Genomic DNA, 24024 nt, shown 5'->3' with positions numbered 1-24024 from the left:
TTTCAAATTCAGGTAGCAAATTAAAACAAAAACTTGGCTTCTTTTTGCATGGAACTGCAAACAGCATCAATAACAGCAAAACTTATAGAGTACTACAGCATGTTATTTACTGTACTGAGGTTAAAGGACACAATAAGCTATTGCAGTATGGGTTTATTTCGTTAAAGTTCTCTAAATGTTCCCACATGGGTCATATAATTTAATTCTTAGAACAACTGTAGGTTGAATGTAATTATAATTTTGTTTCCAGACTCGAAACCCCAGGCTTTGAGGAGTTTGAAAATGATATTTAACTTGCTGCTCTTCAAAGTATAAATTAGTATCTAAGTATTAAACCTAACGTATCTTAAAACCAAAGCCTGAATCATAAGGTTAGAAGGAGACCTTAATTTAGAAATTATCCCTAAGTAATCTTTGGATACCACAACTCATGGTAATTAAATTACTTGTCCAGAGTCATTTGCAGTCAGAAAACCAAGATGCTCCTTATTTCTCCATGAGGAATGTAGCATATCTGTCTGTCTATCTACCCATCCATCCATCTATCCATCTATCCAACCAACCATCCATCCATCCATCCATCCAACCATCCATCCATCCATCCATCCATCCATCCATCCATCCATCCATCCATCCATCCATCCATCTATCTATATAGTTTTTAAACATGTTGTTTCTAATAGTTTGTACCAGCACTGTCCAATGGATATATATTACAAACCACATATTTAATTGAACATTTTCTATCATCTTAAAAGAGTAGGATGAAACAGGTGAAATTAATTTAATAATATATCTCATTTTATCAAATGTGTCCAAAATAGTATTATTTTAACTTGATATCCAAATAAATATCATTAAGGAAGTATTGTAGATTATTTATTTCATACCAGGTCTTCAAAGCTGGTGTTTATTTTCTACTTACCCCATAGTTCATTTCAGACTAGCCACATTTCAAATGGTCAATAACCACATGTGGCTACCATACTGAACAGTTCACTCTAAATTAATCCTCGTAAGTACCTTCTTTAGATTAAACATCTCTCCTTATTTATAGCACTGGAATATTCATGGAATATTCTCTACATTTAGTTTTTGAAAAGATAATATTGTTGCAGCTCAATGCATCTGAATGCTTGCATAGCTGCCAAACTAAGGCAGATTGTGTCACTCCCCAGCGTTAACAACTTTCCCACGGAAAAAAACTTAATCACAAATTGACTAAAATATATTTCCATTGCAATTTTATATATTAAAATTTAATTTGTTTAGCATCAGAAGTATAATCACTTTTGAACTAATAAAACAATAAATTTTGAAAGGCAAAAATTTTCAAAATAGTAAAAAATTTTTCCATACATAATAAAGTTCAATTCTTCCTCAGAAGTTATAAAAATATAACATTATAAACTACTTTCCTCAACTTTGCATTTTGACTAAAAATTTGTGATTATTTTTATTAGTATGCACAAAAGAAAAAATTTAGACAACTTTAAATATCTAAAACAGTAAAAAAAAAAAACTTCAGTAAAACCACAAGAAAACCACTATGTTTGTATCATGACTATGACATTATTTTGACAATGGCAATAATAATAAATTCCTTTATTGATAATTTAACATTTTTATTTATTTAAATTTATTTATTAAAAGAATGTATGGACTTTCAATCAAAAGCATTTATCTAAGAGGGAAATTATATTTAAAATAATTGAAGAAAGGACTTACATGACAAAAGATAGCAATAGCAAAAATCCAAATTAGTGCTGAGCACATATTTAATTTAAAGCAACTTAAAATAGAAATATTTGTGACAATTAGAAACAGTGGAGAAGTTGCACATTAACAGAAAATAGCTGTAGCAATTTTTAGCAAAAGTTATTTTCACATAGCATTTGTCTTATTATGATGAGAATTGATAAACATTAGGATGGTAACATTAAACCTTAGGTCTGTGATGGCACCTCTATTTTGTGTTCAGTAATGTAATTTAAGTGCATTCCCAATCTTGATGATATGATATTAGTTTGAAAATTTTGACACATGAATTTTTTGTACATCACTTAGTAAGCTCTTTAGATCTTGGCCTTCTTTAAAACTACAGCATGGAAATCATGAAGGAGTTTGTTAGAGATGCAGAATTGCAGCCCCATTCCAGACTCGTTTGGTCAAAATCTAAATTTTCACAAAAACTCTTCAACAGGACTTAAGTTATTTTTCTCTAATATCAGTTTTTGAATTCCAAGAAGATAGCAGCATTTGTGGCAGGATAGTTTTGTGGTCTCCCTGAAGCACGATAAAATAGGCTGAATAACTGTGTATCAAAGCCCCCCCCCAAAAAAACCACAAAACATAAATACATTTACAGCAAAAATAGTCAACAAGTGACAGCAGTAAAGATGGTGGAATGATCAACTTTTTCAGAATGTTGTAAATTAATCAAAGCTTACAACAATCTGATGAGTTTAAACAAGAGAAACAACTGAATCTTGGTAAGAACAGCACAATTTGTGGAGTTTAAACTTGCCCTGGTGCCATCCTCCCTTTCCAAGCACCTCTGTAGTCTTGAAAACCAATAGCCCAAAATTATGGTGAAAACCATCAGTCTAGAAGACAATGAAGGGGGGACCCAAAAATAGAAGTCAGTGGGGGAATAAATAGCACCATCATCACAAGACTTATATCTTTTTGTTATTTATGCAAGATAATACAGAGGTGTGGTAGTAGATTCAGTCATCATCTTGGCCAGGTGAAGGCACCTATTTCTGTTGCTGTGGACATGAACCAGTGGTACATGAATCTCATCTGTTGCTGATTACATCTGCAGTTGGCGAGGAGGCGTGCCTGCTGCAATGAATGATGTTTGATTTAATTGGCTGGTGCTTAAATGAGAGAATGCAACGTAGCACAGCCCAAGTACCTCAGCATACCGCATCTCAGCACACAGAGCTCAGCCCAGGCCTTTGGAGATGCAGAAAGTAATCACCATGGGAAAAGTTGTTGGAACCCAGAGGCCTTGAGAGAAGGCATCAGAGATCACCCTGAGCCTTTCCACGTAAGAAAGAACCTCAGATGAAAGTTAATAGCTGTCTTTCCTCTGAAGAACTAATGAAATAAATTCCCTTTTATTAAAAGCCAATCTGTCTCTGGTGTGTTGTATTCCGGCAGCTAACAAACTAGAACAGATTTTGCTACCATGAGTGGGGTGCTGCGGCAGTTTGTAAATACCAGATATGTTGGAACAGTTTTTTGGATGGCTAAGGGGAGGATTTGGAGGAACTGTGAAGAGAATGATGGAGAAGTCCTGGACTGCTTGAAGAGAGTGCTGGTGTAAATGGAACCGCTGCCAATATGGACAAAGGGGGACACAAAGGGACAAATTGGAGTTTGCAACATGAGAACCATTGAAGCTCAGGTCTGAAGCCAAAGAAACCTCGGTCAAGAGAGTGGACCCACCCTTATACATGGAGAGGGTGAGTTTGCCCTGAGGGCAGAGGATGTCTCCCATCTCATTGCAGTGGAAGAGCTGTGCAGCCTCAGGTCTTGGAAAAGGTATAGCATGCTCCTTGGGGACTGGGGAGACCCTGGCTGCCATCACATGGAGGGGTTGAGTGTGTGCTCCAGAAATGGCAGAATGCCCAGGTGTGGCCCTGATGCTTGGAGACAGTGGAGTCAAGAAAAAAGGTGGTCTCCTCAATGTTCCCCAAGGTTGATTTGGAAAGAGGCAGGCTACTGCATAGGCCCTTGGAAAGGGTAGGACTGCCACTTTCTAAAGCTGAAGGATAAATGAGTTTCAGACTTTGAAATCCAATGGTGATTGCCCTGTAGGTTTTCCTTCCAATTTCTCCCTATGGATCCTGTGACTGTTCCTCCTTTGCATATTGGCACCAGACAACTTGTTTTGAGATTCACAGGTCCACAGCCAGAAGAGAATTTTTTGTAATTTAATATTATTTAATGTGATGCATATAGTTGCCAAGTTGACAAGGGGTGGACATGTGGTAGTTAGATTCAGTTGTCAACTTGGCCAGGTGAAGGCATCTAGTTTTGTTGCTGTGAACATGAGCCAATGGTATGTGAATCTCATCTGTTGCTGATTACATCTGCAGTCAGCTAGGAGGCATGCCTGCTGCAATGAATGATGTTTCACTTAATTGGCTGGTGCTTAAATGAGAGAGGTCAATATAGCACAGCCCAAGCACCTCAGCATACCTCATCTCAGCACTCACAGCTCAGCCAGGCTTTTGGAAATGCAGAAAGAAAACACCCCAGGGAAAGTTGTTGGAACCCAGAGGCCTGGAGAGAAGGGCAGTAGAAATCACCCTGTGCCTTCTCACATAAGAAAGAACCTTAGTTGAAAGTTAGCTGCCTTTCCTCTGAAGAACTAATGAAATAAATCCCCTTTTATTAAAAGCCAATCCATCTCTGGTGTGTTGCATTCTGGAAGCTAGCAAACTAGTACAAGAGGAATTCAAGAAGACATCTAAAATAAAAGAGAACAGGAGAACCTCAAAATAGATAACAGGTATTGTGCTGGTTTGAAAATATTATGAACCCCAGAAAAGTCATATTTTAATCCTGATCTAATCTTGTGGGTCAGCAGTTTCTTTTAATCCTGTTTCAATATGTCAAGATGGAAACCTTTGATTAGATTATCTCCACAGAGATGTGACATGCCCAAGTGTGGGTGTGATCTTTTGATTAGATGGAGATATGGCTCCACCCATTCAAGATGAGTCTTCATTAGTTTACTAGAGTCTTTTCAAAGGGGAAACATTTTAGAAAAAGTTCCAAGTCAATGCAGATGCTTGGAGAACAGTTACTTCAAACCTGACAAGGACATGCATGTTGGGAGATGTTTGGATTGCTAACATGAGAGCAGATGCCTACACATGGGCAGAGCTCAGCAGACACGGACATGTGCCTTCCCTTGAGATGCTAAGCAAGCCAGAACCCAGAGTTGTGTCCTAAAGGAGCTAAGTGAAGGTCCACAGAGGCTTAGAGAGGAAACTACTGGCATCAGAAACTGGAGGCAAGAGAACCGGGAACTAGAACCTGCAGTTGCAAGCCACGTGCCTTCCAAGATCACCCTTCCTTGAGCCATCTTTCTCTGGATACCTTAGTTAGGACATATTTCTGGCCTTAGAATTGCAAGCTTGTAACTTATTAAATTCCCTTTTTTAAAATCCATTCCATATCTGGTATATCGTATTCTGGTAGCTTGACAAACTAGTACACATACTAGCTTACTGTGACTGAGAAGGGCTTTGCCTACTCTAATAATAGTTGAATGTGGGACACATATGATTAGGGCTAAAGGGAATAAAGCAGCCTGGCCAGAGTGAAATTGTACATTTATCCTTGCATGGCTCCTTCCTTACACACAATCTGAACTCTGGTAATGCAAAAAAACATTGAGTGGTGTAGGCACAACAAACAGAAATGAATAAGAAAGTCCTTATAAAGAGAGTGAGAGAAACAGAGCTGGGAAATATTCAGGGAATAAAAAGAATTTATACAATTTTATGATTTGTTAAAAATTATATAATTTTTGACTTCCTGGAAGATGGCGGCTTAGTAAGACGCGCGGATCTTAGTTTCTTCTCCAGGACACCTACTAGGGGAGTAGAAACGATACAGAAAGCGCCCAAAACCACAACAGAGATAAAAAAGACAGCGTACCCCATCCTGGAACGGCTGGCTGGCTGAGAGAAGCAGCTCGGGTGAGATCGCCGAGGCGCGCAGGCCTTACCGGGCGGGGTGGCAAGCGGCCGGAGTTACTCCCTTCCCCCTTCCTGGGCCGGCTGGGAGAATTGGAGAGGTGGTCCCCTGAAACCAAGGCGACTGGTGCCCACACCACGCGCAGCCCCCGGACCAACTGAGAGAATTGAATCGGAAACCCCCAGGCCGCGGAGAACGGTGACCCCGTGACTCCCGGGGAACGTGCACTCTCTCGGGCGGGCCGCTGCCGCTGGCGCCCTCCCGCCACGCTTGTTGCCCAGGGCCGACTAGGAAATTCGGACGGGCTCTTTCCCTGGCTGCGGCGACCAGCAACCCTCCCTGCATTCGGACCCCGGGCCGGCTCAAGCCGCTTCGGCTAGCGAACCCCCAGGACGGCGAGAGTTTTCCAAAGTTTAAGGTCCCACAGCACCTTTTACTGGTGGGACCCGCAGACAAACGTGTGCCACGAGCGCCACCTACTGGGCAGGATAAGAAAAACAGAACCCAGAGATTTCACAGAAAAATATTACAACCTTGCTGGGTCCAACACCAAGAGAAATCTGAATAAATGCCCAGACGCCAGCAGCAGAAGATAACTGTCCACGCTCAGAAGATTGAGAATATGGCCCAGTCAAAGGAACAAACCAATAGCTCAAATGAGACACAAGAGCTGAGACAACTAATGCTGAATATACGAACAGAAATGGAAAACCTCTTCAAAACTGAAATCGATAAATTGAGGGAGGACATGAAGAGGACATGGGCTGAACATAAAGAAGAAATAGAAAAACTGAAAAAACAAATCGCAGAACTTATGGAAGTGAAGGATAAAGTAGCAAACATAGAAAAAATAATGGATAGCTACAATGATAGATTTAAAGAGACAGAAGATAGAATTAGTGATTTGGAGGATGGAACATCTGAATTCCAAAAAGAAACAGAAACTATAGGGAAAAGAATGGAAAAATTTGAGCAGGGTATCAGGGAACTCAAGGACAATATGAACCGCACAAATATACGTGTTGTGGGTGTCCCAGAAGGAGAAGAGAAGGGAAAAGGAGGAGAAAAACTAATGGAAGAAATTATCACTGAAAATTTCCCAACTCTTATGAAAGACCAAAAATTACAGATCCAAGAAGTGCAGCGCACCCCAAAGAGATTAGACCCAAATAGGCGTTCTCCAAGACACTTACTAGTTAGAATGTCAGAGGTCAAAGAGAAAGAGAAGATCTTGAAAGCAGCAAGAGAAAAACAATCCATTACATACAAGGGAAACCCAATAAGACTTTGTGTAGATTTCTCAGCAGAAACCATGGAAGCTAGAAGACAGTGGGATGATATATTTAAAATACTAAAAGAGAAAAACTGCCAACCAAGACTCCTATATCCAGCAAAAGTGTCCTTCAAAAATGAGGGAGAAATTAAAACATTCTCAGACAAAAAGTCACTGAAAGAATTTGTGACCAAGAGACCAGCTCTGCAAGAAATACTAAAGGGAGCACTAGAGTCAGATACAAAAAGACAGAAGAGAGAGATATGGAAAAGAGTGTAGAAAGAAGGAAAATCAGATATGATATATATAATACAAAAGGCAAAATGTTAGAGGAAAATATTATCCAAACAGTAATAACTCTAAATGTCAATGGACTGAATTCCCCAATCAAAAGACATAGATTGGCAGAATGGATTAAAAAACAGGATCCTTCTATATGCTGTCTACAGGAAACACATCTTAGACCCAAAGATAAACATAGGTTGAAAGTGAAAGGTTGGGAAAAGATATTTCATGCAAACAACAACCAGAAAAGAGCAGGAGTGGCTATACTAATATCCAACAAATTAGACTTCAAATGTAAAACAGTTAAAAGAGACAAAGAAGGACACTATATACTAATAAAAGGAACAATTAAACAAGAAGACATAACAATCATAAATATTTACGCACCGAATCAGAATGCCCCAAAATACGTGAGGAATATACTGCAAACACTGAAAAGGGAAATAGACTCATATACCATAATAGTTGGAGACTTCAACTCACCACTCTCATCAAGGGACAGAACATCTAGACAGAGGATCAACAAAGAAATAGAGAATCTGAATATTACTATAAATGAACTAGACTTAATAGACATTTATAGGACATTACATCCCACAACAGCAGGATACACCTTTTTCTCAAGTGCTCATGGATCATTCTCAAAGATAGACCATATGCTGGGTCACAAAGCAAGTCTTAACAAATTTAAAAAGATTGAAATCTTACACAACACTTTCTCGGACCATAAAGGAATGATGTTGGAAATCAATAATAGGCAGAGTGCCAGAAAATTCACAAATACGTGGAGGCTCAACAACACACTCCTAAACAACGACTGGGTCAAAGAAGAAATTGCAAGAGAAATTAGCAAATACCTCGAGGCGAATGAAAATGAAAACACAACATATCAAAACTTATGGGACGCAGCAAAGGCAGTGCTAAGAGGGAAATTTATTGCTCTAAATGCCTATATCAGAAAAGAAGAAAAGGCAAAAATTCAGGAATTAACTATCCATTTGGAAGAACTGGAGAAAGAACAGCAAGCTAACCCCAAAGCAAGCAAAAGGAAAGAAATAACAAAGATTAGAGCACAAATAAATGAAATTGAAAACATGAAAACAATAGAGAAAATCAATAAGGCCAGAAGTTGGTTCTATGAGAAAATCAATAAGATTGATGGGCCCTTAGCAAGATTGACAAAAAGAAGAAGAGAGAGGATGCAAATAAATAAGATCAGAAATGGAAGAGGAGACATAACTACTGACCTCACAGAAATAAAGGAGGTAATAACAGGATACTATGAACAACTTTACGCTAATAAATACAACAATTTAGAGGAAATGGACGGGTTCCTGGAAAGACATGAACAACCAACTTTGACTCAAGAAGACATAGATGACCTCAACAAACCAATCACAAGTAAAGAAATTGAATTAGTCATTCAAAAGCTTCCTAAAAAGAAAAGTCCAGGACCAGATGGCTTCACATGTGAATTCTACCAAACGTTCCAGAAAGAATTAGTACCAATTCTCTTCAAACTCTTCAAAAAAATCGAAGTGGAGGGAAAACTACCTAATTCATTCTATGAAGCCAACATCACCCTCATACCAAAACCAGGCAAAGATATTACAAAAAAAGAAAACTACAGACCAATCTCTCTAATGAATACAGATGCAAAAATCCTCAATAAAATTCTAGCAAATCGTATCCAACAACACATTAAAAGAATTATACATCATGACCAAGTAGGATTCATCCCAGGTATGCAAGGATGGTTCAACATAAGAAAATCAATAATGTAATACACCATATCAACAAATCAAAGCAGAAAAATCACATGATCATCTCAATTGATGCAGAGAAGGCATTCGACAAGATTCAACATCCTTTCCTGTTGAAAACACTTCAAAAGATAGGAATACAAGGGAACTTCCTTAAAATGATAGAGGGAATATATGAAAAACCCACAGCTAATATCATCCTCAATGGGGAAAAATTGAAAACTTTCCCCCTAAGATCAGGAACAAGACAAGGATGTCCACTATCACCACTATTATTCAACATCGTGTTGGAGCTTCTAGCCAGAGCAATTAGACAAGAAAAAGAAATACAAGGCATCAAAATTGGAAAGGAAGAAGTAAAACTATCACTGTTTGCAGACGATATGATACTATACATCGAAAACCCGGAAAAATCCACAAAAAAAACTACTAGAGCTAATAAATGAGTACAGCAAAGTAGCAGGTTACAAGATCAACATTCAAAAATCTGTAGCATTTCTATACACTAGTAATGAACAAGCTGAGGGGGAAATCAAGAAACGAATCCCATTTACAATTGCAACTAAAAGAATAAAATACCTAGGAATAAATTTAACTAAAGAGACAAAAAACCTATATAAAGAAAACTACAAAAAACTGCTAAAAGAAATCACAGAAGACCTAAATAGATGGAAGGGCATACCGTGTTCATGGATTGGAAGACTAAATATAGTTAAGATGTCAATCCTACCTAAATTGATTTACAGATTCAATGCAATACCAATCAAAATCCCAACAACTTATTTTTCAGAAATAGAAAAACCAATAAGCAAATTTATCTGGAAGGGCAGGGTGCCCCGAATTGCTAAAAACATCTTGAGGAAAAAAAACGAAGCTGGAGGTCTCGCGCTGCCTGACTTTAAGGCATATTATGAAGCCACAGTGGTCAAAACAGCATGGTATTGGCATAAAGATAGATATATCGACCAATGGAATCGAATAGAGTGCTCAGATATAGACCCTCTCATCTATGGACATTTGATCTTTGATAAGGCAGTCAAGCCAACTCACCTGGGACAGAGCAGTCTCTTCAATAAATGGTGCCTAGAGAACTGGATATCCATATGCAAAAGAATGAAAGAGGACCCATCTCTCACACCCTATACAAAAGTTAACTCAAAATGGATCAAAGATCTAAACATTAGGTCTAAGACCATAAAACAGTTAGAGGAAAATGTTGGGAGATATCTTATGGATCTTACAACTGGAGGCGGTTTTATGGACCTTAAACCTAAAGCAAGAGCACTGAAGAAGGAAATAAATAAATGGGAACTCCTCAAAATTAAACACTTTTGTGCATCAAAGAACTTCATCAAGAAAGTAGAAAGACAGCCTTCACAATGGGAGACAATATTTGGAAATGATATATCAGATAAAGGTCTAGTATCCAGAATTTATAAAGAGATTGTTCATCTCAACAACAAAAAGACAGCCAACCCAATTACAAAATGGGAAAAAGACTTGAACAGACACCTCTCAGAAGAGGAAATACGGATGGCCAAGAGGCACATGAAGAGATGCTCAATGTCCCTGGCCATTAGAGAAATGCAAATCAAAACCACAATGAGATATCATCTCACACCCACCAGAATGGCCATTATCAACAAAACAGAAAATGACAAGTGCTGGAGAGGATGCGGAGAAAGAGGCACACTTATCCACTGTTGGTGGGAATGTCAAAGGGTGCAACCACTGTGGAAGGCAGTTTGGCGGTTCCTCAAAAAGCTGAATATAGAATTGCCATACGACCCAGCAATACCATTGCTAGGTATCTACTCAAAGGACTTAAGGGCAAAGACACAAACGGACATTTGCACACCAATGTTTATAGCAGCATTATTTACAATTGCAAAGAGATGGAAACAGCCAAAATCTCCATCAACAGAAGAGTGGCTAAACAAACTGTGGTATATACATACGATGGAATATTATGCAGCTTTAAGACAAGATAAACTTATGAACCATGTAATAACATGGATGGACCTAGAGAATATTATGCTGAGTGAATCCAGCCAAAAACTAAAGGACAAATACTGTATGGTCCCACTGATGTGAACGGACATTCGAGAATAAACTTGAAATATGTCATTGGTAACAGAGTTCAGCAGGAGTTAGAAACAGGGTAAGACAATGGGTAATTGAAGCTGAAGGGATACAGACTGTGCAACAGGACTAGATACAAAAACTCAAAAATGGACAGCACAATAATACCTAATTGTAAAGTAATCATGTTAAAACACTGAATGAAGCTGCATCTGAGCTATAGGTTTTTGTTTTGTTTTGTTTTGTTTTGTTTTGATTTTACTATTATTACTTTTATTTTTTTCTCTATATTAACATTCTATATCTTTTTCAGTTATGTTGCTAGTTCTTCTAAACCAATGCAAATGTACTAAGAAATGATGATCATGCATCTATGTGATGATGTTAAGAATTAATGATTGCATGCGTAGAATGGTATGATCTCTAAATGTTGGGTTAATTTCTTTTTTTCCGTTAATTAAAAAAAAAAAAAAAAGAGAAGGGATAATTGGAGATGAAGGGATACAGACTGTACAACGGGACTGGATATAAAAACTCAGAAATGGACAGCACAATACTACCCAATTGTAATGCAATTATGTTAAAACACTGAATGAAGCTGCATGTGAGGTATAGGTTTTTTGTTTTTGTTTTTTTTGTTTTTTTTTTCTTTCTATTATTGTTTTAATTCTTATTCTGTTGTCTTTTTATTTCTTTTTCTAAATTGATGCAAATGTACTAAGAAATGATGAATATGCAACTATGTGATGTTATTAAGAATTACTGATTGTACATGTAGATTGGAATGATTTCTAATTGTTTTGTTAATTCTTTTTTTAATTAATAAAAAAAATTATATAATTTTTAACACTATATAGTTTTGAACTATGACGCCAGAAAAACTATCAAAACCAAACTTCCATAAAAATGCTTAAGGAAAACTAAAAGCATGCAAAGAAAGAACAGAAGAATCAAGGTCCAATTCCATATAAAGCTTCTCGAAGGAAAAAGAGAAAATATGTCACATAATGACAACCATATAGACAATGAAATCACGGCTGAAAAAAATCACATAAATCAGAATTAGAAAAATATATGTGAAATAAAATAAGGCAATTCAAATGATAAACTGAAAAAACTGCTTTTTAAATGGAGTCTAACCTAGAAGAAATATAATACTGAATAAGCAGAAAATCTTAAGATAAAATATGGAGGAGTTATTTTTAAAAACACAGAGACAGAAAATATTTTAAAAAGTGAGGAGATAAAAGCAAAGTATTTGAAAGAAAATGGTAAATAATTTAAATTGACAAAGAAAATATGACACATGGACAATTGGAGTCTTTGTAGGGAAAAAAAAAGAAATTTAGGAGAGGAAATAAACATCCATGCCTATAATTCAACTTGAAATTTGCACAGAATAGACAACATTAATTCATATGCTAGTAAAAGTACTGAAATGCTTTGGGTAACCCTCAATGATTTAATGGCTCATGGCATGGAGCATTGGTGGTGTGGTAATATTCAAGAGTGAAGCCAGATATTATATGCCTTCCAATAATCCATCAACAGTACAGTCTTTCCAATGTGATTAAACCTCAAAATCCAGACACCAAAGTCAGACCGCAAATTTAAAAAAATCAAAAGCCAGACATCAAATTAAAAAAAGGAAAAGAGGACCGAGGAATATGTTAAAGCACCCAATGAATGTAACCCAACGAGAGTTAAAGCAAAATCTACATTGAGTATAAATTTATGTCAAATAACCCAGATCTTTCAACAGATAAGGAAGAAAAGGGATAATATAAATGAAGGGGAGGGTATAGCAGATTAAAAAAGACTTGAAAAAAAAAACATGTCAAGTTAAAAAGAGGAACGGCAAAATATAGCGTCAAGGAGAGCCTATCTGGGTGATAAAACCATATAAAACTACAAGGATCTGACTACTATGAAATCCAGCATGCTGGTTACACAGGGGAGAAGGCAAGTGGCTGTGATTGGAGTGAAGTACTTGAACGGGCCATTCATCCAAATTTCGGATTTAACCTTGGTGGTTAAAAAAGTGTTTATTTAATTATAATTAATTAAGCTATGCATTTCCTCTGGGTAGTTTTCTGAATCTGTGTTTTACTTTAAAATAAAAAGCTCAAAAACAATTATTTTACTTGAAATTACTTCATGATTGAATCTGAAGGCCACACCAGTGGATGGGATATATTGTTAAGCCGCAGTTCTGATGATCTATTTTCCCAAAATAGAGGCTGGAAAATAAAAAGTCGTTCTTATGACAGTAATACTAGCACACAGAAAAAGCTTGTCTGTTACCCTAGGTTTCAGAAATTTAGGGATTTTGATATTCCTATATAATACGTGCATTGCACAAACACCGGCATACATATGTGTGTATATGTATGATATACATATTCATATATATGTACATGCATATTATTTATATTCTGGGTTAATTGAGAATGCTAATGCATACTATTCATTTGTTAGAATTAAAATTCAGTGTTAAGAGAATACTCTGATAAGTAACGCAAATTCCATTTAACAGATTCACCTATGTCAACAATTACTAGTTTTTGTTGACGGTTTGCGTTGCTCGAAACACCCTGCAATGCTTTGGCCGTGCCTACCTTTTCCAAGTGGAATTTAGATGTGGAAGGAGGCAAATTAATGCATTCAGATTAAGGCTCAAAAGAAGCCATAGAACATAGAAAATACTGCACTGTCAAGTTTTATTTTGTCATATATATTAGCTTTAAGGAAATGAACATCTCTTTAGAGTTGTTGAGCTATTGGTCTCATACATTACCAAAGTACTTGAAAATTAGCTAGATATATTTCTCATTTCATTTTTCCCCCAAGGCATCAAAGTTTGATTATTACTTATACATTTAAATATTCTCTAATTGCAATAGTTTATTTTCTTTCACAGAAAATAAATAATATGATTCTGAGAAAAATATTTGGGTATGTGTATGTGTGGGCCCGCATGTGCATATGAAACAGTGAAATATAGATTTAAAATTTTACCCAAACCTAAATGTGTACTTAAGTGAACAAGATGTTAATTTGGTAAATTATGTATCAATGTAAAATTAGCCAATCAACTGATAAATTAATTTCGATTACATTCTCTTTCCAAGGTTAATTATAAATTCAAAATGCATATTAACAAGCTTTGTGATGTTCAATTTTTATTCAGCATAATCTCCAAAGTATGATCACACACTATCCTCTTTTGCAACTTAGATTTCAAGCATCATTTCTTACTGTCAATTTCCTGTTGGTGAGGTTTACTCATGCTAAATATTGCATCTAGATGCAGGTATCTTTTAAAGTAAAAAGACACTAATATTATATTACTCATTTCATTTATTAAAAGTACCATAAATTGCCTGACAATTGCTGGTGGCAGAAGCTATAGATATTCCATATTACTAGTTATCCATAATCTTTCCTTTAATCATTTAAATCAGATTTTGGATGAGTAGTTATCGCTCAAGGGATATCAAGTTATAGAAAAAAATAAGGTTAATATAGGTTTTTTTTTTCTTGAGAACTGTTTTGCATCAGTAAAATGATTTTTTAAACCCCAAAATAATCAGTTATTAGGAAAAAAATATATTCAACTATTCAATTTGTGCAATAATTGAGTATAATACTGCATAAATATTTCACCAAAAGGAAAACATTTTTAAACAGACAGCTAATGAAGAGGAGTTATGAAAGACTCTACTTAACAGGAGTTCTTATTCATTAGCAGTCTTTAATCCACCTGTTCTAGTTTGCTAGCTGCCAGAATGCAATATACCAGAAACAGAATGGCTTTTAGAAAGGGGAATTTAACAAGTTGCTAGTTTATAGTTCTAAGACCAAGAAAATGTCCCAATTAAAACAAGTCTATAGAAATGGCCAATCAAAGGTATCCATCCAGGGAATGATTCCTTGGTTCAGGAATGCCGATGAAGTTCAGGGTTTCTCTCTCAAGTGAGAAGGCACATGGTGAACACAATCAGGGCTTCTCTCTCAGCTGGAAGGGCACATGGCAAACATGGTGTCATCTGCTAGCTTTCTCTCCTGGCTTCCAGTTTCATGAAGCTCCCCAGGAGGCATTTTCCTTCTTCATTTCCAAAGGTGAACTCTCTAATATAGGTTTTGACGTTTAGAAGTTAACTATTGCAGTGTAAATCGATTCTCAATTTAACCCTAAAATTCTCCCGAACACAATAGTCATGTACACGTGTGTCATACCATGTGCACCCACCACCCTCCACACACCACACACCTCTGTTCTTTTAGAACAGAGTATCATAATTATATATATATATTTATATATATATATTAATATATATATATTATATATATATAATTATATATATATATAATTTTTTGTATGCTGTATGGCAGGGTCACATTTCATTATTTTACCCCATTATTGCAGCAACATTTGTTGAATTTTTGTTTGCTTTTGTTTGTTTTGCTTGTTTGTTTGTATTTTGGGAAGTGCATGGACTGGGAATTGAACCCAGGTCTCTCATGATTAGATTTCAAACCATCAGAAGGCTTAAAATAGTAGATAGTATTAAAAATACTTTCCCTCCTCTGTTTATTTATAACACTTATTGAGTTCTTATATGCCACAAATTAACTTATTTGTGGGTATTGTTTATTGGCTGTCTCTCCCTCCATGTAAGCTCTGAAGAACAGGGATCTTTGTTTTCAAATACTGATATATCTAATCACCTCAAATACATACTGACATTTAGTAGCTCTGTTGAATGATGAACATAAATTGTTCAGAATTTAGTGGGTTTGTAGAATTAGACTTTTTGAGGTATGGAAAGAGTTGGTTTTTGGATTATGCTATTGATTTATTTGCTCATTCATTCACACAGAACTCAACTTCCCCAACTAGGAGAGTATTGAGCTATACTTTCGAGTATTCATAAGAACTCCATATATGTACAATTTCAAAACTTTAAAATTTTCATTTTAGGGAAACTTGAAAAGACTATTTGATCCCCAAATAATTTAACAACTTATTAAAATGTAAATTAGGGCGGTCCATGGTAGCTCGCCTGCCATGCCTGAGACCTGGGGATTCCCGGTGTCTGCCCATGTAAAAAAAGAAAATTAATTAAACAAATTCGACATCCAGTGTTTAATTCTTGATCCCATCACTTAGTAGTTGAATAACCTTGGGAAACTGAATAACTTCAGCCATTTATTCCTCAGTTTCTTTGAAATGAGTGTAAAATAACGTGATCTTACATAATATCACGTGTTTAGTTACTCTTCTGCATCAACTTGGCTAGGCTATCATGCCTCATTATCTAATCATGTGGTCAGCCTGTACTATTAAGCGACATTAAATAAAGGAAATTACCTTTGAGAATGTGGGTGGATCTTATCCAATAAATTGAAGGACTTAAGAGCAAAAACTGAGCTTTTACAGTGAAGAAATTGTTCTGCCTTATCTACCTTATGGACAGATGAGTAAAACATATAGATTAACAATAAATATATAATAGGAGACAAATGTTAAAATAAATTTAGTAGATTGAAATGCTAGTGAACAATGAAAGGGAGGATTAAGGGGTATGGTGTGTATGAATTTTTTTTCTGTTTTCTTTTTATTTCTTTTTCTGAATTGATGCAAATGTTCTAAGAAATAAATGATCATGCTGATGAATATACAACCATGTGATAAAAAAAGAATCTTCATATTGTATGTTGATTGGTTTTATTAATAAAAATTTAAAAAATAACAATAATAAAAAATAAAAAGCTCACCTTCCTGACTTTTAGCAGTGTCAGAAGGTCACGAGGTAAGGCCCATAGACTCTATCTACCACATCCCATCCCAACTTTTAAGACCCCAGGGGATTTGTATGTAAAGAATGTTTGTGTGTTTGTATGTTAAGATTTATCAGTAAAAATATTGGGAAAAAAAAAAAGATTATATATCAACTGTTGCCTGGGTTTTCATTTGCCAACAGGCCATTCCCACAGTCTGGGCCAATTCCTTAAAATAAATCTCTTAATATATAAATTAATAGATACAGTTATATCATATCGATTCTGTTTCTCTGAATCACCCTGACTGATACAGGTAACATAATGTTGCCATGGGAAATAAATTAGTTGTTCTATTTAAAGCATATAGTACAGCATATAGTACAGCATATAGTACAGCATATAGTACAATCTCAATAATTTTGGCAATGATGACGATGAAGATGATGATGACCATGGTCATGATCATGGGTCAGTAGTAGAAAAATCATGATGGTTCACTTTACCATAGTTATTTTGTGTCAATTTGCATTTATAACAAGCCTATTCTGAACAGTTTTCCATGAAAGTTGCTATATGACGAACATAAGTTCCCACATTTCTTATCTGCTACTTTACTCTTGATAGAGATTATTTGTAGGTCCATTGAGTGAGACACCCTTGAAGACATATTTTAATATGTTATATCTCTAGAAATGCATGACCAGATGTAAGCTGAAGTGCAATGCACACTTTCTATATAATATATTGACTCTGTCTCACGCAAACATTCTTTTCAGATTAATCACTAATAATTTATTACATCTGAAATTGCAGTTAGCCCAGATATTCTATTGGTAATAAGAAACTAATATTATGATGGAAAATTATATCCATATGTTTTAAACTTATTCTTGATTTCAAAGGATATATATAAATTTTTATCAGTTATCATTTTCTAATATTCCATACAATTTTTAAGTGATCATTCTTTATTTTTAAGTGCTCAATCTTCATCCATTTTCCATTCAGCAATTATCCGTAAAGTGCACATCATGTCCTGCTCATTAAGATCAGACTTTCTGTGGCTTATCTCACTTAATCACAACAAACCCCCTGTATTTGTGAACATTTTCTTTCCCTTTTACAGCTAAGGAAGCTAAGTTTTAACAAGTTTAAGAAGTTAACAGAAGGTTAGAGGAATTGGGAAGTTGAAAAATAATCATTCTGACTTCTAATGAAGTTCTTAACTCTAAGTTATAATATCACTGTTACATGGCTTCTCATTTTCACAATGCACGGTAATATATGTACAGTTAAAAGCTGAAATTCTAACTTTGAACTTGTATTCTCAATATCCTAAAAGAATATTACAACATTTATATGTGTGCTTTTGCATGTAATTTTTATGTATATATGTTAAATTATTGACTACTTGATTTTAATGAATTCAGCTACTTATTTGCTTTGTACAATACAGAAATAAACTAATAAATGTCTGAATTTGTCCACATCTCTCAAAAGTACAAAGAGAGAGGATGAAAAAATGCAGAATTTTATATTCAACATTATTCTGGCTATGTAATCAAATGTCCCAATAGAAAACATCTATTCACTATTATACAATTGATCTTCACATAAGAAAAAAAAATCCAATAGCCAGAGTATGAATCCCCTTAACTAATATGGAGAGCTTCTGTCATTTATGAAATTCATAAAGTCAGCTAACCTCCCCAGACAGAAGTGTGTATATCTGTAATTTAGGTACTTAATTACTTTTAGCCAAGAGGGAGGTTCAAATATTTCTGTCCTTGACTTTCTGTTTGGTATAGAAAAAGATATTATTATTATAGTCTATCCTAGGGAGTCTTAGAGAGGTTCAGAAGGGAGTATGACATTGTATGGAAGAAAGGAGAATAAAACTAAGACATGATCTTAATTTTCAATTTATCCAATCATAGAATGTTCTGATTTCTGTTGCACAGTAGATTCTATTATACAAATCCTCTAGGTTCTGAAACATTTGTGAACCATCATGCATCATGTATATTTGGTATGAAAAGACCCATTGTCATATTTGTAATGTCAGCATTCCCTCACAATTGTCACTACTTGTTAAAGGTAGAGTTTATCAATTAAATCAGAAATGACTGAATATTTTAGGTAAACAAATTCAGAAATTATTAATATAGAGTTTAATAATATGTGATGCAATGAGAAAATCTCTAATGTTAAAAAACCTGCAGAACTGTTAGTTGTTCTTTTGTTTTAATTAATCCTCCTGACAACACTGCTTTACATAATTTCCCAGAGCTCTCAAAGCCAAGAAGTGGCTTGTTCTTGGACTTTTTTATTTTGAATGTCTCTTTTCTATTAACATGTTCAAAATATTTTCTTAATTATAACTTTGTTTTCTTCATAAATTTTTGGGCATATGTAACTCAACTCTTAGGGAATAAGAGTACCAGTGATGAATGTTCTAACAGAGAGATTCATGAGGGAAGTATCTATATCCAAAACCTTCAGAATTGTAATCTCTGATCATAATAACCGTTTACTCATAGTTTGTCATTCTTTCTTATCTAGGTGCCATCTCAAATCAGACACTGACTGTCAGATTTCCATTCCTACTTCTAAGAAAAAAAAAGTAATATCTAGTTCTTCTGCCCTCACTTTCTCCCTGTTATCTATAAATCCACTATTTATGCTAGAATTTGTTTCATTGGAAAGTTCTTGCTCCACATGTTTCCTTCTCCTTTTTTCTTTTAATGGTGACCTTAATTAGGTGTTTTGTGACTGAAAATTCAGATTTATGGACCCATTAGGCAATGATTATTTTATAACATCAGCCTCAAAATTGCTTCTGATATAGAACTTTATATTGCACAAATCTTAATTTACACTAGAGATTATTTGTCAGAAGTCTACATTTTCTGGAATAAGCCACATTAAAATTATTAAAACAAGAGACTGACAGGATTTTGAAACTAGGACAAAGACTGCATTAGAGTCAGATTTTATCTGTTAGTTACACAGGAAGATTGCATATTTTTGATAAAAATAAATTAAAACTTCATTTTCCTTCTCCAAATATTTAGCAACTTAAACCTGTTAATTGAGTAATAGCATATTTAGCTGAAGGTCAGATTTTCATGATTTCTGGTGTCTGAGATACAACTATGAACACAAAAGTAAAGCAAAGATGACATTGCACCACCCATAAATTTATTCACTAAAACCCCTAAGCCCATTATGCAATTTACTAAAAATTCTATATGAACAAAGAAAAGCCTGTATCATATTACAAATAGTAATCATAAATATCATAATTTATTAAATTGTATGAATCTTCGGATTGGGAAAGTCTACTGCCATGCTCCATAGCAGTTTTGAGCAATTGTAAATAAATTACAATACATATGAAAAAATAGAAAATAAAAAAGCAATATCCTGTTCACTTACCATAATGGAATATCCACTTAATTCAGCTACTGTTTTCTATGTCATATCAAGACTCATACGTATTCATATTCAGCATTAAGACTTCTCTGTATATTGCTCCATTTTCTCTGAAGCAAATAGAAAAGTTCTCACTTTATTTGTTTACTTAGGGCCTAGACCTTATAGTACATTATTTCAAACACTATATCTCATATATGTTCTCATTTTGTTCTACCATTCTCCTTTTCCTCATTTCCTGCTTTATTTGAATATATTTAATATATTATTTTAATTTATCTATTTGCCTTCTGGCTATATACCGTTGTATTTTTTTTCAGTGTTTTCTCTAGCGATTATAATAAGCATACTCCCAATTTACCTGGAGTTAAAAATTTATAATTCCCTCAATAGATTTATATGTTATAGTGATTGTGCCAGTTTAAAGCTGTTATGTACCCCAGAAAAGCCATCTCTCTTTTCCTGATCCAATCTTGTGGGGGCAACCATCTTTCTTTTAATCCTGATTCAATATTGTGGGTATAGAATCTTTGATTGGATTGTTTCCATGGAGATGTGACATGCCAAACTGTGGGTGTGACCATTTGGTAAAATGGAAATGTGACTCTGCCCATTCAAGGTGGGTCTTGATTAGTTTCCTGGAGTCCTTTAAAACAGGAGACATTTTAGAGAAAGTTTCAGAGTTTACAGTGACACAGATGTTTGGAAATGCAGAAACAGTAGGAGATACCAGGAGCTGAGAGAGTTGGCAGAAGCTGGACAGTTGCTCCAAAGCTCATAAAGATGAAGACAATTGGAGATGATTGGTGTATTGATGGTGCCAGTTTGAATCTTTTGTGTCCCCAGAAAAGCCATGTCCTTAATCCTTATTCATCATTGCTTGGTGGCTGCTTTTGATTGTTTCCATGGAGATGTGACCCGCCCATACCTTCCATGAAGAAATGTCTCCACCCATTCAAGTTGGGGTTGCTTCCTAGAGCCCTTTAAGAGGGACTATTTTGGAAAAGGCTTTAGAGCCCAAGTAGCCAGAGACCTGTGGAGATATAGAAGGAAAATAACCCTAGGAGAGATCCATGTTAAAAGAAGCCTGGAGAGAAAGTTGGCAGATGTCATCATGTTCACCATGTGCCTTTCCAGTTGAGAGAGAGAATATCAATGGCCTTCTTGAACCAAGATATCTTTCCCTGAATGCCTTAGATGGGACATTTTCACAAGCTTGCCTTAATTTGGACATTTTCACAACCTTAGAACTGCAAAGTTGCAACTTAATAAATTCCCTTTTTAATACCCATTCCATTTTTGGTAAATGGCATTCCAGCAGCTTGCAAACTAGAAACTGACAGAGAGAGAGCAGGCAACTAGACATTGACATTTAGAGATGCAGAGCCCAGCAGACTTCTCCATATGCCTTCCTATGAGATGTAAACAAGGTAGAACCTGGAGTTTTGCCCTGAAGGAGCTAAGTCAAGGCCCACAGATGCTTAAAGAGGAAAACACTGGAATCAGAAACTGGGAAAACAGGTACTGGAATGAGGATTAGAAGACATGATTCCCACATGATAGACATTGGCCTTTCTTGATTCAAGGTATCTTTCTATGGATGCCTTAGTTTGGACATTTGTATGGCCTTAGAACTGTAAACTGGGAACATAACATCCCTTCTGAAAAGCCAACCTATATCTGGTATATTGTATTCTGGCAGCATTTAGCAAATTATTACAGGCCTATAATATGCCTGTATATTATATACTACATGCCTATACATTGAAAACTCCACCATATAATGTAATACCTTTCCCTTTCAACAGTTATACATACTTTGAAGATCCTAAGGAGAGAAAACTAGTCCTTATTTTGCCTTAATTTCTGAAGGACATTCTTGCTATACACAGAGCTGTTTTGGCAGTCTTAAAGATGTTCTATTGTCTTCTGGCTTCCTTTGGTTTCTCATGAGAAATTCACAATCATTTAAATCATTGTTTCCCTATATATAAGACATTGCTTTTCTGCCGATGCTTTCAAGTATTTTCTTTAGCTTTGATTTTCAGCAATTTGTCTGTAATGTATCTGGATGTGGTTTTCTTTGGTATTAACCCTGCTTTGGGTTTCCTGAGTTTCTGGTATCTGAAAATGGATCTTTCACCAAATTTGGGAAGTTTTTATCCACTATTCCTTATAATATGTTTTCTGCAGCAAATATTTCTTCTCTTCCTTTTAGATCCCACTAACATGAATGATACAGCTTTAGAAATTATCTACAGGCTTCCGAGGATCTGCTAATTTTATTTTCAGTATTTTTTTCTCTGTTCTTCTAAAGAAATATTTTCTATTGATCTATCTTCTTGTCCAGTGACTATTTAATATAGCTTCTTCATTTTGATCGTGGGCCCATCCAGTGTCTATTTTTATCTCAGATATTATATTTCTCAGTTCTAAAATTTAATTTTTTATAGTCTCTATTCTCTGCTGAAAAATTCTATTTTTTGCTTGATTTCAAACATGTTTATGTAGCACCTGAATTATTTTATAATTTTCTAGAGGAAATTGGTCTCATTTTTTACAACATGATTTAAATTATTAACAATAGGTTCAGACCCAAATTCTCTCACATTATATGGGAATCGATTCTAACCTCAGACGGAAATTTTAAGCCTTTTTTTTCTGCTACCTTGGATCTTCCTGTGTATATACAGCTCAGTTTTCAGATTGGGACTCCTGTGGATTGATACCCAGAATTTCAATTTTCTAGCTCCTCTCTTGGGTGGCCCTCAACCTCTTTGGTCTGCTATTTCCCAATTCCTTTTCCCAGTTTCTCTGTCCAGTAAGACTGAGTTTATCTTAAAGTTTTAGTTTTGTGTGCTACCACATCTGTACAACTAAAAATTGGGATCAAAAGAATGAATACTAAGTAAAGTTAACTGAACACTAAAAATTTAAATCATATGTTCAAATCTGAGGCTTCATGGTCATTACTGATTAATAGAAGAAGATAAGATAAGACATTGAATGTGAGTTGACATTATCCTGACTTGGGTTTACAGCCCAGGTATGCCTTGCTAGATGTCGACTTTACTAGGGGGTGAAAAATCCCCAAATACCTGGGTTTCCAGTTTCTGTAGGAGGCTCTAGCCTTCATGTTAACACAAAGTTTTGTGTAGAGGATTGTATTAGCAAACTGTGGTTACATAACCAATTACACAAAAGGGTAGCAGTTTAAAACAAAAACATTTATCTCACAGATTCAGTGGGTCAGGAATCTAACTCAGCTGTTTCCTTCAGTTTGAGGGCTCCATTTGTCTCAAAGCTCAATGTGGAAAGATAACTTCTTATCTCACTCATGGGATTTCTATCAGGTTTCAGATCCTCACTGGAACCTCAGTTGCTTATGAGCTATTGACTGGAGGATTTCCCCAGTTCCTCACCATTTCGTCATCTCCACACAACATGTCACAGAATACTCAACTGGCAATTTGATTCATCAGTGCCAGTGAGAGGACAAGAGAGAATGCCAACAAGGGAGAATCCCAGCAAGAGAGAAATCACTGTCTTTTGTAACCTAATCATGGACATAATCTCCCAAAACTTTTTCAATATTCTGTTCATTAGAAGCGAGTTTCTAGATCTAGCCCACAATCAAGCAGAAGAGATTACACAAGGCTGTGATTGGTAAGAAGTGGG

At 35.5% G+C, this 24024-nt stretch overlaps 1 long non-coding RNA gene across 1 annotated transcript in view; it reads left to right on the top strand.

Annotated features, from left to right (window-relative positions):
- Positions 1-20901: 20901 nt before the first annotated feature.
- The window catches only part of LOC143690264 (uncharacterized), a 77062-nt gene continuing 73939 nt past the window's right edge, over positions 20902-24024 (top strand). The window contains exon 1 of the long non-coding RNA XR_013179092.1: positions 20902-20965. This is a non-coding gene — a long non-coding RNA (uncharacterized LOC143690264). The remainder of the gene's footprint in view (positions 20966-24024) is intronic.

This window comes from Tamandua tetradactyla, chromosome 7 (genome assembly GCF_023851605.1).
Source record: "Tamandua tetradactyla isolate mTamTet1 chromosome 7, mTamTet1.pri, whole genome shotgun sequence".
Classification (NCBI taxonomy): Eukaryota; Metazoa; Chordata; class Mammalia; order Pilosa; family Myrmecophagidae; genus Tamandua; species Tamandua tetradactyla.
This window is presented reverse-complemented; position numbering and strand designations above follow the sequence as displayed.